The 19,534-nt window shown below is 43.1% G+C and overlaps 1 protein-coding gene across 2 annotated transcripts in view; it reads left to right on the top strand.

The window, feature by feature from the left end:
• The first annotated feature begins 455 nt into the window (after positions 1 to 455).
• The window catches only part of THSD7B (thrombospondin type 1 domain containing 7B), a 680,297-nt gene continuing 661,218 nt past the window's right edge, over positions 456 to 19,534 (top strand). Inside the window, exon 1 of one of the 2 annotated variants that reach the window (XM_019480192.2) lies at positions 456 to 531. The gene's annotated coding sequence lies outside the window, so the exon portion shown is untranslated. The other variant, XM_019480191.2, reaches the window with a different exon arrangement.

Genomic DNA, 19,534 nt, shown 5'->3' with positions numbered 1-19,534 from the left:
GACCGGGCAGAGGTGCCGCCCTCACCTCTGCCAGCCATTTGTGCGCTGGGCCGCGGCTGCCCCTGCTGCTGCCAGGCGGGTCGGGGCACCTCGCCGTGGTGGACAGTACAGCCTCTGCCCCATGTACAAATGTGGGGGGGCACATGCCCCCCACAGGAGTGCGCACAGCAGCAGGAAGCCCCCCACGGCTCCGTCCTGCTCCCTGCCTTGGCTGGGCAGCACCCCCAGCCCCTCCCTCAATCTGCCCCCACGGACTTACCTGCAGGCAGCTGCTCTGCTGCTGCCCGGCCACGTGCACGGGCCCCACTCCAAGCCCCGAGTCGCGCAGCCTGGGGCAGGACCTGCAGGGCCCGGCCCCAGCTTTGGCACGGGTGCCCCGGCGCCGCGCGTCGAGCCGAGCCGAGCGGTGCGGCCGGCCGGCAGGTGGCGCTGCGGAGCGGAGCGGAGCCCGGGCGGCCGCGGCTGTGCGGGGCTGGGAGCGGAGCGCAGCGCTGCCCCCCGCAATCATCCGCGCTGCTGCGGGGCTCGGCGGTAAGTGCTCGGCGGCGGCGTGGGGTGCATCATCCCGCCCCGAGGTGCCGCCGCGGGGCGCCCGGGAGAAGTTTGCGGCCGCGCGTGGGGAGGAGCCGGCGTCCCCCGCCCGCACTTTCTGCAGAGACGCGTCTGGGTTGCGGGGGAGCCGCCGCGGGCACCCTGCGAAGTGCTTTGCGGGCGATTCCTGCCCCCTCCGGAGCTCCCCATCCCTCCCGGACGCACTCGGCTGCCGCGGGTCTTGCGGGTCGCTGCTCCGCGCCCTCACGAAGCCCAGAGCATCTCTCCCGCCCGGGGAAGGCGGCGGCGGCGGCGCGGGTGGCTGTGCCGCGCGGCCCCCGGAGAAGCCCCCGTAGTGGTGTTAGCAGAATGATACAGGTAGGGTGTCCGCAGCCCCGGCCCTGCGCTGCACGGCGGGTGGGGACACCTTTGTCCAGTGTGTGTGTGTGCGTGTGGCCGGGCAGCCGCTGAATGTCAAAATGATAAATTTCTCTCGGGGGCTCAGTGTCAAGCGTGGCACGGGTTTGTTGGGTAACTAGAAGGCAGCTAATCTTCTAGCATACGCCGTCCTGTTCTGCGCCGTGTGGCTCTCATGCTGTTTTCAACTAGTCTGGTCAAGAGCCCCACCAGCCCCTTTAAAATGATCTTTTTTTATTTATTTATTAATTTATGAAGTGTTAGATTAATCAGGGAAAAACAGAATTAAGTGAAGGAGGGGAGCTGGGTGCAGAGAGAGAACCGCAGCAAACTCCGCATCTGTTTAAAGGCTTTAAAAGTAGCACAGCTTGTCCTCCTAGAGCTGTCATTTCTGCTTTCCATGCTGTTCATCTCCTATGCGTAGTACTCGGCGGCATGTGAAACGCACTTAAAAGTTGTAGTCTGAATCGTGATCAGGCAGCACAGCTGAGCTGCCTCTTTTGTCCATTCATTCTTCAATTAGTGATTTGAAATAATAGACTGCAGCGTGCTGCTGACTTCCTTAACCATGGCTTACTCAAACTCTTGGAAAAACAGCGACTCTTCGGTTTTGACTTTTGTATTCAAATTTACCCTGTCTTACTACTTAGTTAGATTCAAGTCGCAAAGAATTTTGTTCTTTACCTCTGTTGGAGAGAGAGACTAAGCAGTCTCTTTGTAACGATTACCGTAGTTTTCTTTCTCCTGCCTGTGTAGTGATCTAACCACTTCTAGAGGGTATTTTAAAAGGATAAATGAGCCCATAAAGAATACTTGTTGCTCCGTGGCTCCAGTTGTTAAACGGAATTATAATACGTCATTAACATAATTGTATTTGCAGTGGCTAAATCATCTAATAAGAGGATTTTATTAAGTAGAATTTGAGTTTTGTTTTTAAATTATATACTCCAGCAATAGCTTGTTTTTAAAGTTTGTGAAAAGCTGTGAACGTTTATTCATAAGAACGTGAGAGTGGCGATGGGGGAGTCGGACAGGGAGAACCAGATAGTGCGTCTGATAAAAATGGATTTCAGTAAACCTGTTTGAGAAGGGACTTGGTCATTTTGAGAAATATGACTTGTGTGCTTTTTACAGGTGTCTGAGGCACAAATAAAACATTATGGCAATAAAAAAAACTTTTGAAAAGTTTGAATGTTAATGTGAAAAAAGCAATGGAATTTTGAACATTGGAAAAGACTGAAATGCTTTGTAGGCAGCACAGCTTGTGAAAGAGGTATCCCTAAAATATTTATTACGATGATCATGAATTACAGTGTTTCTTAGATATGGGACCCCAACTTTTAAATGTAAGAGCTTTCAGGTGTGTCTACTTTAAAAAAATGCAAAGTATGCTATTAATTACTACTGGGAGGCATTCTAATATACAGGTAGGTTAGCTTTACTTGTATCACAGTACTACCCAAAAGCCCCCAAAATGAACAAGTTGCCACAGGGCTAGGAATATTTGGTACAACATTTTGGACTCCAACATAGATTATTGAGACAATATTTTCCCCTTGGATGCACTCCTAAACGATGGTGTTTTATGCTATGTAATAATGTAATAGTGGTAAAAACATAACGGGCGCTCTTTTCTTGGGATTGATAAAGGGTGTGTGTACAAGATATGTGCATGAGACTACAGGATCAGATCCTCAGTTATGAAGTGTTACGGAAATGTTTTTAAAATGTGAAATTGGAGGAATGCAAGAGGCAAGGATTATTTTAGGTGCTCTCTCTTATTGGACCAACCGAAGAGTTGGGAAGGATTTTAGACAAGCTTTTGAGGACAAGGTTCCTTTCCTCGGCATGCTGCTTTAGACCCGAGAGAATACCTTGTGCCTGAAAGCTTGCGTAAGATCTCTCCCGGTATGCAAGGTGTCCAGTAAAAGATACCGTGCAAAAAAAGCCTTGCCTCTCACATGTTTGCTGGACTGCTGTGGCTGCAACATCACTCCAGTGCTATCACAGATTATGGGATGGATAATCTGTGCAGTTGATCAAGTAAACTTTCCATTAGTTAATATTTATTATTTTAACTCATGATTCTTCAATAGGAGGAGCTAGATTCTGCTGTAAGTCAATGGTAATCTTGCCATCTACTTTAATGGGGTTGGATAAAGGCTAATAGAGCATTTAATAACTTCAGCTTTTCTCCCTAAAGACTATCTAAACATTATTTCCACGGAAGTAGGGATCAGCTTTAAGGTTTTATTTTTGAACTGTGGTTTTGGTGGGGGAGGTATACGTCCAGTCATACGAGTAGTCTGTAACTTTGGTCTGATTTTATTATATGGATTAGAAAAATATTATTAAATCTCCTGAAGAAACTAGAAGAAATCTAATTTTAGCAAAAAAAAAGAAGAGATGATTTCTCAGTGATTATCTTTCAGTGTTTTGTAAATGGAAGACCAAATAGGTGCTAGGTGTTGAGCTCTATATGTATGCATTAGGGTGAGCAGTTCATTTGTGTCCTGGGTCAGATTATCCATTACTCCTTTACTTCTGGATGAGTAAAACATTCAGAAATGCTCTTTTTAGTGACTGCCTTCTAAGGTTGTATCTATACTAAAAACTTTTATTATTAAAAGTTCAGCCGTCAGACAGTGGCTGATAGAGCTGTTTTAGTGGACTGCATTGACAGTTGGCTGTTATTTTATAACCTCACACCTCTGGGTTGTGTAGGTAATGTGATACAAGTAGGCATCTCGCAGTCTTCCATGCTAGTGTTTGGTACACTAACCTTGTAGGAAGCACATGTGGGATCCCATTGCTCTTCTCTGAGAATAATGAAAGTTTTGGATTAAATGCCCATTACTGTATCTGTTCCATCCCATAATCTTCTCTTTTTGTGCTGCTTATAAATAATTCAGTTTTCCTCTCTTTGAGCCTACAGTTTACTCCTCTTTGTGTTAGTTTTTCAATCTGTGACATTTTGTCCTCAAGAGTGGATGCTGACCAGATTACAGGAGCTTCCTTTTGTTTTAAATGCATGGCTCTTTCACTTGTGCTATCACATCAGCTGACACACACTGATCATGCAGCTGTGAAAATGAGAACATTGAAGAGCAGTGGATGATACTGAGAGTGGGTGAAAATTGCCAGGCATTCACTGATCAGCTGCCTACAGTGGAGAAGCAGTTCTTGACCCATGGAACGAGCACAAATGGGTGGCATTAGAGCATGATGCACACCTGGGATACTGTCAGTGGTTAGGATCTGGAAAACCATATGCCTGGAGTTACGTGCCAAGTTTGCCCCAGTCTTACAGTGTAAAGAAACCAAAGAGTAAGCTGTCCCGATAATGAAAAAATATGTGGCAATTATGCTCTGTAAATTTGCTATTCCAGTTGGCTATTGATTAGTAGCAATAGGCTTGGTACTGGAAAACTTACAGTGGGGGTATGAGTGCTTTAAGCTTGTCCCGCTATTGAGGTTTGTAATTCTGGGTGGTATCTAGGAAATAATAAGTGAATTTCCCTAATGGTGGTAGTGTAGCAGATGGGATTCCTTTCCCCTTGTCCGTGAACGAATGAACAGAAAGAGGTGCTTTCCCACAGTTTTGCAAGCATTGGATGTTTCCTATTACATGATGCTCACATCCTAAGAAGACAGAACTGTTTGAAAAGCTTCAAGGAGGGACACTTACCCTGGACAGGTGGACTCACAGGCCAGGTTGCAGTGCCAGTTGTGGCGCTCAAATATGTAAACTATTCTTTTCTTGCTCAGCTCTTGGATGCATATACTTGGAGAACAGCAAGGCAAGGTTTAATTATTGTGTGGGCAGGTACAGGATAACTGTATATTGTACAATTAGCAGATGAAAAGGCAAGTCTTATGAAGTTAAGGTGGAAATGTTATCTGATTTTGAGCAGCCTGAAACAAGGACCTGGAGCCTAGCAACCTACTACGTGGCTGGGGGACCAATTGAGAGCAGTCTGGCTTGCTATGACTGGGCAGTGTTCTGCTTTATACTTCTTGGGTTTTTTTGTGACTACACAGTGATTGCTTAGGTTATGAACTTTTGACATCAAGAAGTGATTCTTTGGGGCTTTAAATCTATATTGTGAAAACCAAGGTTTTTCTACAAAAACAGCTTTTGTTATTCAGTAACAAGCAACTAACCACTAAAAGGAAAGTGAAAGGCGCTGCTGCTTTGGGCACGGTATGTGCACTTGGCATTTTTCCTTATTGTCCACTGGGTTAAGTTAAAGGCTTCTTATTGCCGGAACCTGAGTGGGGTGGGATTATATAGTCCTGGTTTTGGGCAAGAGGATTTATCCACTCCATACAGTGTCTGTGTGGGAATCTTGTAATGCTTTGAAGACCATTTTTAAAAAAAAATCTGTGGACATATATGTCTTGGTGAATTTGTTGGTGGACCTTTGTGGCCTTCTGCTTTTCTTCCGACAAGAGCTCCCTCCATTTTCTGGTCATGTGGGATTAAGAATCAGAGAGCTAGAGGTAGTGCTGAGAGCATGTTGTCTCTGTCTCTCTCTCTCTCTACCTTGTTATGGTAAGCCTTTCTGCAGGTAAGGAAAGGACAGCCCTTCAGAATACCTTGGCCAAGGTCACTGATAAACTACTAGGCAGATGGGCATTGTAAATTTAAGGGTTTAGCTGGCATCGAGATATGTGCCATAACTCTCCCATACTTTCCCCACGCAGAGGTATATAAATATAGTCTGACTTACCACTACTTATTTCAAGGTTGTTTAGCGAGTAGAGTGTGGCAAGTAGGTAGGAGAAATAGAGTTTGAGGTATGGGTCTTAGGTAATGGAGTGGTGTCAGTATAAATATTGGTGAACACTTATTGCAGGCAGTTGGCGATCCTACCAGATATACAGCTCACGAAGGTATCAAAGATTTAAAGCAGCTGCTAGAGATAGTTTTGAGTCTCCTGGGGCCCTATGCTGCTGGGCTCTCCATAGATGATACCCTTGAATTAGCTGTAGGCTGGTAAGAGAAGATGAATGTCATGCTATGGTGGGAGAAACAAAGCTACTGTTGCTAGAAAAGTGCAGGCAAGGATCATTGCTTCTTTGAAAATTTCAGTGAGATTGTCCCAGAGGGCAAAAATGCTGCCTAGGCCAAGATAAACCAGAAGCTCTGCAAGCGGAGAAGAGTTGTGGTTGCTGGCTAGATTTGTGAGCCTATCAGCCTGAGCCCCTGAGCCAGCAACATGCCACTTCTACTTCTTTTCTGGATCTAAGTAGAGCATTTAAGTAATTTGTTTTGGACCTTAAACTAAAAGTACTGTGTTCTGCATTAAAACCCTACATCAAATAAACTGACAATGCTATTTCTGAAAATCCGTGGCCTCTGAGTGCCCTGTCAATGGATTTTCTTTAGCATTCTTTTGTGGTGTTGATGTATTTAATTTGAGTGCTTGTGTATTTGTTGCATGCATTTCTTTCTTGGGTTTTAAATCATTTAATTATATTTGCATTTAAAAAAAAATTATTGGACTTCCCCATGAGCCAAAATTTTTAATTTATTCAAAGTAAAGAGTTTTAGTAAATGTGTATGTAGGAATACGTTTTGATTGCTTCCATTTTTTCTTTCTTTCTTTTTTTTTATACTGTAATGTTCTTAAAATAAACCGATGACTTTAAAACAGAATTTGGTTTTTCCCCCTTTTCTCTGCAGCTGGTTGCCATTTTGAGAAAAGGTAGGAGAAAAGGTTGTGAGAATCTGAGGGGGTAAAGGGGAAAGGAATACATTCATGGGCTATAAGTTGTGTCTACTGGAGTCCCATTACTTTTGCAGCAGGTTTTGTCTCTGGGTAGTTTGGGTTGGGTTCAGGTATGTCCAGGGTGGGTGGCACTTGCCAATTAATTGGAACTGGCCTGCAGCTGCCCACGTGCATGCTGGAGCAGGAGCTGCCTTGGCTGTGGCTCCTTCCTCCTTCCTGGAGTGGTGCAGTAGGGGCAGGAGGAAGAGGGGTTACTAGAGGCAGGGGGAGCTGAGTAGTACCTGGGTGGCTGCAACTGCACTGGGAACAGCCCCACCAGGAAGCTGGGTGTGCTGGCTGGGGCTGGCCTGGCAGGAGCATGGTGCAGGCAGCCCCAGGTGGGAGCATATGGGGCTTAGCCCCTTGCGGAGCGCCACTGGGGCAGCCGTGGGTTGGGAGAGGGGGTGTGGGCTGTACCCACACCACCCAGGTGAGCTCTGCTGTACGTGCCCCCTGCCCCCAGCTGACTCCTGGGACCTAGCACACAAGCAGCAACCCCAGGCACACCCCTACCCCCTCACTCCTCATACCGTCCCACCCCACAATATACAAGAGTAAGACTTTTTTTATTTTGAACTTTTATGCCATCATCTCTATATTCACTACTCAAAAATATGCAAGTCAGGACAAAAAATATTTTTTGAAATAAAATTAAAATATGTTATAGTAGATGTTTGATTTTTATTATATGATTTTTTTTGTATCTATAAGTTGTTAAAATGATATCTTCTAAAAGATTTTGTGTGTGGCCTTTGACAGCTCACCAAAACGCGTTAAGTAGCCCTCTAGCTGAAATAATTGCCCACCCCGGCCTACGTTTTTCACTTCCCTTTCCCCATGGTTGGTGTGCTATTTAGGGCTGCCTTCCTCGAAACGTGAGGAGGAATTCATTGTCAATTGCAGGTTGGTTTCAAGATCCCCCTTTTCAATATGACTCAAGAAGAGCAGCTTCAGTTTTAGTTTTTTTTTCTTTTATGCATTTTAGTAAGGATGTTGCAGCTCCTTTGCAGTTGCCTAGAATAAGGATTTGCTACTGTTGTACACCAGTTTCCACATCTCCTCTGCAATGTCTGCATAACCCTCTTGATTCCTATGGGAATTCTGCTTCCTTCTCTCTTGCAGACTTGGGACATCCCAGGACTGCTTTCCTGTACCCCGAAGGCAGCACAAAGTGTAGTTGTAATTTTGTGTAGCTGCAGTAGTTTATTTGCCAACATAGGTTAGCACTTTCCGAACCCATTGAGGGTTATGCCAGCATAGCTCATTTTGCTTCCTGAGCAGAAATTATGTGTTATCAGGTTGATATCAGTATATTGCTTTTACTGTATGTGCAGGCGGTAGTGGTGGTGACTAATGTTTTAACTGTAGTATTTACCAAAATCTAAGCTGACTCTAAATTGAAGGTGATCCTCCAATATTTAGATTCTATACATGGAAAATTTATAAATTTGGTATAATCTTTCATGGGTAGAATCTAATTATTGGAGGGTTGACTTATTCCTGCCCTGCCAGTCAGATCCAAGGCTCCTTCCATGTTAAATACGGAAAAAACCCTCATCTTGGATTGAGTAAATACAATTTATTATGCTTAGCTAGGATAACATTTTTAGCATATATCTAGCTCTTACAAGGGAGGTTCAGGTCTGATTTCAAACTAAAAAAACAGTGAACAAAAAATGAGTTTAAGAACCCCTGTGCTTAGGGGCTTGAAGCAATCTCATCTAACAGGAGATAGGGAGAAACTGGTCTTGCAAATTTGTTATTTCATAAACTGCTACTGCAGTGTTTTTTGCAACTTTCTTTTGAGCATTTGGTATAGAATAGAATCAGAGACAGGGCACTGTACAAGATGGTCCACTAACTGATTCACTGTAGCTGTGCATTTCCAGGTAAGTAGAGATAAAGTGTCTTTAGATAAGGCACTAGGAAAGGAACAGGGCTTAGAGAAAGGTTACAGTGTGTGGAGCTGCAAACAAATATGAAAATATGATTATAGTGTAATAAAACAAAAGCTATTAAAATATCTTACACAACTTGAAAAGAAAGTACAATGTGCAAAATAGGGTAAGGAAGGTGAATAAAAATTCATTAATAATCCGATGATCAACAGTATTCAGATAATCCACATAAAAATTATTTGAAAGCGGAGAACTGGAACAATAGGGCTGCAGTGTACCTAAATGAAAAATAGAAAGTATGCTTCCAAAAAAAGAAGTACTTAAACAGTGAGTGCCAGGTAACAATACAGGCAATGAAATTATCTGAAATGTAAAGCAGTTTAGCACAATTCTACTTTTTACTTGCACACTTGTTTGGAGAATGTATTTTTTGGGGGGATGGGCAAAGAAAATATATATTTTTTTTCCCCATGTTTATCATTGTCCTGTTAAGTGTGAGTAAGTTTTTAAATACTGCCTGTGATCTAGCTCATTTTCTGACTTGTTCGGCCTTCCAAAAAAGCAATGAAGATGCGTCTTCTTGATGTTCTTAACTCAAATTATAGTAACTGAAGATCTATCTTTAGCTACAGGAAATAATCTAAATAGCAGGATTTCCATTCTGCGTAGGGGAAGCATAACTTGTGTGTGTGGGTGCAGCTACACATGTAATTAATGCTATTTAGATTTACTGCATGGTAATTTACTGTGTAGTAGAAATCCAGCCCTGGGAAGGTGTCTAAATGTGCACCCTGTTGGGGGCAGATTTGCTCCTTCTAGGATTAAGCAGATCCAGGGAGACAGGTTCAGCTTGGCAGGGGGGATGTTTTTCTGGGAGCCGATGGCGAGTGTGCCATGGACGCTCTCTGTTTTCCCTCCCCGGCAGTAGCGGACAGGGCACTGTGCCTGCAAGGTGCTCGTGGACCACTTCCTCTCCCACCCCCTACAATAGGGTGCCTGGGAGGCTGCCTGCAAACCTCAGGCCCACAGCGCACTGCCAAGACCCCCCACACTCAGGACAGTTTCTAGTCAACAAATCTTTATTTCTCTCCACCATGATATGCTCTCTTCCAAACACCACTGTCTGTCCTGCTGTCCCTCCCCAACAACAGCCTGCACCCCAAACCCTAACACCCAAAACCCCCCAAAAAACCCACCCTCTTCCCCATGCAACTGTTTATAAGAGTGTGGTTGGTGTGGTGTCAGGGAGGGATGGTGGGATAGACGTGCCTATGGCGCAGGGAGAGGGATCCAGCACCCTGGCCTCTGTTGGCACCACTGTGGGTATGGACCCTGCGGCAAGGCCAGTGACCCAGGGGCTTGGCTCGTCATGAGGGCGGCTGCTGTCCAGCCTGTTCCCTCTCCTCCTGCATGAGGATGGGCCCAGCAGGGGCCACGTGGCAGGGAGATGAGAGATGGGCGGCAGCTTAGGTGGGTGGCCTAGCTCCTGGGGAACCTGGCTCAGGAGTAGGGGCAGGGGACCCTGCCTGCCGCAGGCACCGCTGGACCTCTTCCAGGCCTACTGGGGGGCTTGGTGTGGGGCTACAGGTGGCTGCCAGGTAGCAGGTGTGGCTGGGGCTGGTGGCTGGTTGGTGGGGGACTGCCAGGCGGCAGGTGGGGCTGGAGGTGGAGGCTGTGTGGTAGGCAGCACAAAGGTGAGTGCCAGGACCAGGATGATGTCTAGCACTTGGCGGTCCTCCTCCATGGCTTTCACTACCCGGGCCGCCACAGCAGCTTGCTTCTCTTGTGCCTCCAGCATCCTCTTGAGGAGGACAGTGTGCCTCTCCTCGAGGGTGAGAAGCCTGTCCCAAAAGGCATGGTCCTCCTGGTCCCTCTCCCACTTGTATGGAATGGCCTGCGGGACTGCTGGAGCCCGCATGTGCCCACAGCACAGGAGCATGGTGCCCAGGGGCCAGGCAGAAGCCAGCAGAGACCTGGGGGTCAGGTTGGGGCTCTGCGGCAGCCAGCATGTGCCCACCACACCAGCACACAGTGACCAGGAGCAGGCATCAGCTGGCCCAGACCCCAGGGGTCAAGCCAGGGGTCTAAAGGCCAGCCAGGAACTGCTGAAGAGCCATCCCTCTTCCGTTGCTGGAGGGACTCCCAGCCACAGTGCTCTGCCCCTGGCAGGAGGCTGCCCCCGTGCTGATCTGACTGACCAGGAGCAAATTTGCTCCTAGTCGGTATCTACGTATGCACTACTGCGCATCAGCTAATACAAAGTCATTCTACTACCTGTATTTACAGGTAGTAGATTTACTGTGTATTGGCCTATTTTACCATGCAGTAGCTCAGTGCACAGTTGCATAGTACCACTTTATTGTGCAGTAGATTAGTTTACTGTGGTGTAAAGGGTCTCACGTAGACGTGCCCTGTGTGCGTGCGTCAAGCAGATACAGTCACTATTCAGTCTATATCAGAGAGAACTTCAGGTCTCTACTTAGACATTTGTTATCTGTAATGCCCTGGGTTTTGGCTATGACTCTTGGAACTGACTTTCCAGCTATATTTTTTGTACCAAAAATAAAGACCAGAATAATAGAAATTGCCATTATATGAGAGAAGTCTTTCCTGGCTGTAACATATGTTTTCTAAGATATTTGGAGAGCTAAAGGCTGTAAATAGCCTGTATTTAAAATATTTCAGATTCAGTACAGCTGTTTATAGTAAATATATTTAATTTACCTCATTTATCATAATTTTTCATAGTTGCAATTATAAACCAGTGTACCCACTAATAACAGAACATGTACTGCATGGATCTGCTGTTAGTATTGCCACTTGCTACAAAATGCTGCATTCTTTTAGTGAAGGAAAAGCTTTATTTTGGTTTCTTTTAACAAATGTTCTGTATAGGCTATGGCATGCCCTGATCTGTACAAAAAACAGCAGCAAAAAATGCACCAAGATTTCTTGCCAATGTTTTGTGAATTGACGACTGTTATTTTCATAAGGTATTCTGGAACAGATACCAAAAAATGGAAAATATTTCCATACTTGTAGCGAGTTTACACTCTGATTTTAAGAATATTACTCATTGGATGGAGAAAAACTGTCTCTATAATATGGATGACTATAGTTTTCCCTTTAGGTTATAGGATTAAAGTTCCACATTAGGTGTTAGCATTTTGAGTCAAAATCTAGTTTCTTTTGTTATGGTTTATACCCATTCTCCAATGGATTGAAACAAAACCTTGTTTCCAAGGACTTGTCAACTTCAGCATAAGTCTCTTAGAAAATAAACTGAGGTATCCTTTGAGTTTTTTTCAGGAAAAACGGTATTTGTGTTTTGGTTTTATGTGAACTAGATTTCTGCCTCGCTTTTTCATTGGGCACCAAACCAAAAAAATCCTTATTTCCCTGGCTCTAGCTCTGCGACAGTTTGCAAATGTTATCTGTGCATTATTTTTTGTGTGCGTCTGTGAGAGAGTGGCTTGTTGTGGTGAGAGGTTTGTTGCTGATGATTTTATCCTCCTTAATTAAACGTTCTGTGTTCCTCCTTCCAAGTGGAATGGATGGGACTTACCCTCCTTATTTCAACAGTCCTTTAAAAATGTCTCAATTTTGGTCAAGCTATGCCCATTGTCTTTGAGGGGACAGATATTTGACTGTATCCTGTTAGAGAAAGCTTTTGTTGTAGGATTTTCATATGTTTATACAACGTGCTTTTTTTGGCTAAGCAGCTACTGACTGACTTTAAGCGTTTGGGCAGTGTAATGAAAAAAAATCAAGCAAATTGTGTAACAGGAGAGTACATTGCTCAGGCCAACCTGTTTGAAGAATGAACAAATAAAAAGAGGATTTAAGGTAACAGTAAGATAAATTCTTGGTTCATAGACAAGAAAACAAGAGACGTGTTTAAAATAGTAGAAAATTGCTTATGCTAAGAAGTTTAGAAAGATGATGGAAATTTAGTATGGGAACAAAAAAGGAAGATGTATGAGTGACAAACAGAGAGGTGGCAGTAACTCAGAGCTAAGATGAGCTGTGACAGGAAGGTGTTATAGTGAATGAAAACAGAAGAAAGAAAAGAGACAAACAAGCGAGCTGATATCAAGAAACTGATTGGGACTGTAAATGTGTTCAGAGAGATCACTGGATTGAAACCACTGAATGACAAGGATGGAAGAAAAGGCATGAAAAAAGACATGATGCAGCTATGGTTTTAGTGAGCTGCAACAAAAGGCAGAACATTTTATGCCAGTCAGCTCATGATTTGAATTGAAGCCAGGAAGAGGAGGAGGAGAAACTTTAATGAGCAAACAAACACGATGGAAAGAGAATGGCAGAAGGTATTTATAAAAAGCCTTCCAGCTTTGTGTGCTGTTATCACTGATGTGCTTAAATATATCAGATGGATTTTACCAGTTACATCTCCTCATACAAGGTCCAATGTTGGCAAGAAATGGTCCTCCCCAGTTCCCCCCAAACAACAACCCCAAAACAAAGCAAAACAAAATAACCTTTTGCCCCCAAATCCAGCTAATTGCATCTGCTGTCACCTTAAGTGCCTCTTCCCTGTGTGATGCTACACAGTGGGAATGTCTGAATTTAGAGAGGTCCCTCTTGGTTTAACTAAGTGTAAATGCACATTAGGTTAACTATTTTTGAGAAGTTCTCCACTTCTGCAGTACTGTTCCCCCTTTATTAACTATCAGGCATGCGGCAAAGGCCATATTTTTGTCTCAGATGGGTAAGGATTGATGGGCCATGGCAACGGTTTGATTTTTGAGGGATTTGACTAGTGTGATGTGGACAGTTTTATTTGTTTCTTGATGAGGTAGTTGGCACTAATGGGAGACAACAAAATATAAGTATTGTGACTTTTGTACTTGAAAAGAAAAAGGATTAGGCTTTTATATAAGAGATTTTCCAAAGATGATGATGTGCATTTTTAGTTTAGCTAATAAAGCTTCATCCTTCAGAAGATGCCATTCCATCCAGGAAGAGCACACACCAACTGCTGAAACTTCCTTAGCCTGACGAAGGGTTTTTGAACCTGAAAGCTTGCTTAATAACTTTTCTCCAACTATTTGGGTTGGTCTAATAAAAGATATCAAATTCACCCAAGGAACCTTGTCTGCCATTCTTCAGAAGAGGCATTTAAAAAAATTTAATTAGACAAATTAGACTAAGGTGAGCTAGAGAACTGTTTGTTTTAAATCTCAGCTGCTCTTCAGGTATATTCCTAAATGCAGGAGGACCAGGAAGTTGAAAATGTACATTTGAGGAATGGAAATTAATATTAGGAAGAAAGAGAAACCGGAAGAAGAAAAGTAGGTGGTAGGAAAAAACAGAACTCAAAATGTTTGAGCGTAGCCAATCTGACCAATTTGTCCCTATTACCTTGTTAATAATAATGATAGTAAATACCTTGCTCTGCAAGAATAAATGGAAGATGAGGGATGGCAGTAGAGGATTGAAGACTTTTATTTATTAGGTTACTAAATGTTTTTTGGAAAGCTAGTTTACAGAAATAGCTTTAGATGCTAGAACCTGTGGATGAAAGAGTTGGAACAATTTGGCAATGTTTCCAAAGGTGTAGGTATGGTGTGTGGCCCTGTAGGGGTGAATTTTGGAGTGTGCATTTGAGCATGAAGACATAATCGCTTTTCCAACAAAGGAGGCTACTGAACATTTGAATTCATAGGGATTCATCTTTATGATGACATAAATACCTGCTGTTTTCTGCTATATGTGCAAAGTAAAGTTGGAATAGTCCTATAGGGACTAATAATTAGAGATCAGACTCTTTAAATGACAACATTAATTCTTTTCTTTAAAGGATAAAGGATCAAAACACTAAAGGAGTCTACTTCTGTATTTACTTGAATACAAGATGATGTTTTTTCATCTCAGTTGGCATGGGGGGGGGGGGAACCCCTCATCTTATTGCATGCAAGGTAATTTCACTAAATACATTGCCTGTTGTTAACTTGTTGCCAAAAGCAACATGTGCTCAGTAATGGAAACCAAGTATGAAGTTGATTAAATGCAGTCAACACTGATCATGGCTATAAAACACATGGTCCACATGGGGGCAAATTTGTTGATGGGAACCTACCACAAGAATAGGTTAATGTAGCCCATTTGAATAAGACATATGGTAGTGCTCATTAAGCACAGTCCGCCTCACTACAGACTCTTTTTCAAGTCATGGTGAGGCACAATCTTGCATACAATTCACTCCAACTCCCTCTGCCATCCCCTTCTTTCAGCCTGGTACATATTAGTTTGGCTCCGCCCTCCATGAGGTGAAGTCAGACCAGGTTGTCCTGCATCTTATCTGGATATACATTTTTGGAGCATCCCAGGACTTGTGACAACAACACCTGGCTCCAGTCATGAGTGGGGGCTAACTAGACATGAGTGGGGGCTAACATGGATCCTTTGTAGAGAGTATCTGGAGTGCAGACACATGCTGAGCTGTGGGGTCACCGTGGCTTGAAATATTGTTGACTCTGGTGGGGCCCAGCCCACTGAACTATGTGTTAAATCATGAGTAGGGGTGCACTGATGGAGATTTTTTTGGGCCAATACCAATGGCCAGTTTTTAAACAGCCATATTGGCTGATACCGATCTGATTGCCGGCAGCTTGGAAAGCAGCGTCCAGTTGGTAAGTCTGTTGTGGGGAAAAGGGCAAGGTGGGAGGGAAGGGGCATGGGGGGGCAGATCAAGGTCTCCATGATGAGAGAGGGAGTGGTGCTGGGGCAGGGGCAGGAGCTGCCCAGCCAGGGTGGGGCTAGCCAGGGCTCAGGATGGAGTCGTGGCTTGTCGGGAGGGGGGGTGGCTCCTGCCACTATGCAAACCCCAGGAGAGCATGGGGGGCATGTGCCCTCAGATCTGTGTGTGAGGTGTGTGTGGGCTGCTGCTCCAGGCTGGGGCCAGGGCCAGAGCCAGTGCTAGGCTCTTCCTGGTGGGGGAGCTGGGCTGGGCTGAGCTTGGGGTGGGTGGTGGTAGTCTTGGGAGTAAGACCTATGGTGAATTTTGCAGTGGCTGTAGGCCCACTACCCCATAATCCCCCTTTTAGCACTGCCACTGCTTGCCTTGAGCTCAGCCCCAGCCCAACCCCTTCACTGGGAAGAGCTCAGCGCAGCCCCAGCACACAGCGGCACCCCGTCCTTGCCCAGTTTACAGATCTAGGGACGTGCCACCCCAGTGGGCCCCCCCGGGAAAAGCCGCTCATGGCTCCATCCTTTACCCTGCCCTGTGTTGGCTGTGCATTGTCTGCCCCTGCCCCAGACCCACTTCCTCCCTCACTGCGGGGGCCTCAATCTCTCCCCACCCATTTCCCTTCCCTCCCCCCACCCCTTTCCCCATAACAGACTTACCTGCCGGATACTGCTTTCCACACTGCTGGGCTGCACTCCTGGCTGGCTGGCTGCCTGCATGCTGCACTGCAGCTGTGGGCATGCACACAGCATTTATCAGCTCCATCATCCAAAAAAAAGGCCGATTGCTTGTAATGTCTTTATAGCAGTGCCAATGCAATATGGGACCAATGTATTGGTGCACCTCTAATCACAAGCCTTTGGGTTTGGACACATGTTATACATAGTTTGTACTACGTATAAATGGGTGTCAAAGTACTGCTCAGCAGTGTGATTATGGAGTATCTGTGCTAATACTTGCAGCAGTTTCAAAAAAGGTAATGTGCATAAATTCTGGATGATCTAAGTCTATAGGTACTATATGCAAATTGCTACAGCCATGTTTAATTTCAAGGTTATTGTTTCCAAATTTGCTCCTTACTTCCACATGATTAGGGAGAGCAGGGTCTGACAGTAAGGAAAGGGGTAAGGGGTTACCAGGGGAAAAAAAATTGGGGGGAAGCAGAGAACAAAGGGCTACTTGACTCCCAAGATTTATTTTCCTTGCTGTAGCAGTGGGAAGGGGGCAAATTCAATGTAAATCTCCAATAATTAGATTTTACCTGGAAAATTACAACATTTTATTTATATATATATATATATATATATATATATATATATTTACTTGTATAGAATTTAATTTTGGGAGGCATCTTATAATCAGGGTTGTTTTCTATTTGTGTAAATATGGTAAATGTAATGACAGTGGTAATGATCAGGAAACAATAATGGAGCAGTAGACTAAATAGCTATAGCTGAATTACTTCACTTGGCAAATTGCCCATTACTACCATCCCTAAGCAAGTTGAGCATAACTTGTACATAACTTAGACTGTTATGAATCGGGTACCTTAAGTACTCATCTTTTCCTTCAGCCTGCTCCATGTTCCACGTACCCTGCCACAACCTGTCTTGTGCCGGTGGGGGATTGGTCTTCTGCTGCTGTTTTCTAAGGTTTGGATCTTGATTGTGTGCACAATATTTGTTGCCTCAGACTATCCCTCTACATTGTAAATAGCTTCTGAAGAGCACATGTTTTCAATTCAGAGGAATTTTATTTTAATAAAAATTTATTAAAATTCCTGTCATCCTGCACTAGAACTCTCCTTCCCCTTTTGTAAATGATGCCCCATTTGGCTTTGTACCTGGTTATATGATTATTATAAATTGTTTTGCACTGGCTGCATGTGGTGGTTGTATTATTAGATATTATTGCTAAAAGACAGGATCTCTCAGGGTTTGTGAACTAAGTTTATGAACTACTAATGTATATTTCTTTTATATTGTTGAGTTGATGCAATTATTTTAGAAGGAGGTATGAAAAAAATACAACTACTTAGCAAGCCAGCGATGTATGTGCTACCTCTAATAGAATTTGAACTAAATCAATAAATAGATGACAGCATTAAAGGAACTAATGTTTTAGGAAATTTGTTTTTTTTTTCAATACAAATTTTAGGAAATTTGTATTTTTTTGCTGATGTGGTTCCACATAATTACTGTAAACCTGATTTTGGGGGGCTTAGTGATGCATACATATTACTACACTATTTTTGGTCAGGGGATGGAGGGAATAACACATACAATATTGTCCTTCTGCTGGGCATAGGCTTCAGTTTCCCCGTGTTGCAGAGAAACGTGATAAAGCTGCATGTATACTAACTCCTGCAGTTAAAATTGCTCAAGAATTTTCATTTTAAAGGGCAAATGTGTAGATGTTCATTGTTTTGTCAAATTGTATCCCTTATTTATAAGGGATAAATGATATTTCCCCCTTTTTAAAATTTGAACAAAAATGTATTTTCTCTTCTTGGGGACTGAAATGTGTGTGGGGGAAATGTGGACTCTTGCAATCACAAATATATTTTGATGCTTTTTAAAACTATTTTAACTCATTGGCAGCAGATGGCAGAAATGTGAGGTTTTTCTACAGATCACAGGTATACCTATAGTTGGATTGGTAAAATTTTTTATTTGACTGAGTTTGGAACTATTTAGAAAAATGAACTTCTCACATGTGCTACTTTTTGAGAGATGAAAGAATTACCATTGTTCCACCAGTAATGCACACCTAGGCTGAGAAGAACTTGTTGACTAAAATATCCTTTAACATTTCATGTGTGTAATATTTTTATTCTGAATGTTTAGGTACTTGGAGAAATGTGTAGGAATATGATTTGAGAGGGTGTGAATGGAAGAAGACAGGTTTGTAAATGAGCCCTGTCTCGTTCTGTATGGCATGTAATGGTGTGTATGGAATAAGTTCCTGGCCCATTACACGCTATGTGGGAAAATGTGTTCTATTTTTTTCTAGCAAATAGTTACACATGATAGCATTTCTTTAGGTGTCTGAGTTTTTACCTTATTTCATTTTTTTCTGTTTTGTGAAGAAGAAACATGCATGCATTCTGGGAAATTGCATTAAAACTTACATTAAAAGAGAATTAAGCATGCAAAGTCATACATTCAGATTAGGAAATGCATGATTTAAGGTTGCACAGGATCTGACTTTGGCACGTACGTTTTCAGTTACGTGGCATACTATCTGTTTCCTTTCTTGCTCAGTCAAGATACAGGTTAGATATAAATGGAGCAGATTTCATTCTTATTTGCTATGTAAATTTTGAGTATGCTGGTGAAAGGTCTGGATGATATACATTGTATGAAGCAGGGGATAAAAAATATATTTCCAAAGAAAAGTATTTCAGACTCTGAAAATGTCAAAATTAGGGCTGTCCATGTAGTCTTCCCTAATCCCTTTTGCTCTTTTTATTATAATAGTTTTTTTTCTAAAATACTGTATAAATATTTACTGCTAGTCCACAAGAACCTATTTCATTCAGGTTTCATTCAGCATAGGTACAACTTTTTAGCACCTTAACAGTCTTGTGGAAGCAAATAGGATTATTTGGCACCTTTAAAGCCAAGCAGATGCTTGTTTTGCTGGATCAAGGCCTCAATGCAGGCAGCATTTGGTTTATGAATTTGCTGTTCAATGTTTAATGTTCTTAATGTAGATTTTATATTTATACAGATTTAACAATTCTGTGGTTATAAATTACTCAAAATATGAATACTTACAGTTTCAGTTGAATTCTCAGTGGGTCTAGCTCCCAGCAAGTTCTAGTTGGTAGGGTTTTAAGTAGACACAAAAGCTGATTCCCCAACTTATTATGCCACTATGTTCACTTGGCATAATTATAGACAATGTTCGAGTTCCTGGTAAGAAAACTCCATGACCAGACAGTTTTTCCCCTAGCTTTTAGAAAAGTAACAGAAGCATAAATGTCAACTTTCTTGAAAATTTCAGTGTAGCTTCTTAGATTTTGAAGATTTAGCCTTATACTTTAAGGACTACAGTAACTAAAGTCTTCTGCCCTTTTAATTATACTTGTAGTTTTCTGGGTATTAGTTTTCTCAAGACACCTTCTAGTGTTATACTCTAAATGGCAGGGTTTTTTGTATTCTCTTCAACAGATAAATGATTAATGGTATCAACACTGC

The sequence above is a fragment of the Alligator mississippiensis genome, chromosome 4, assembly GCF_030867095.1.
Source record: "Alligator mississippiensis isolate rAllMis1 chromosome 4, rAllMis1, whole genome shotgun sequence".
Lineage (NCBI taxonomy): Eukaryota > Metazoa > Chordata > Crocodylia > Alligatoridae > Alligator > Alligator mississippiensis.
Note: the sequence above shows the minus strand (reverse complement) of the source record. Positions and strands in the feature narration are given on the sequence as shown.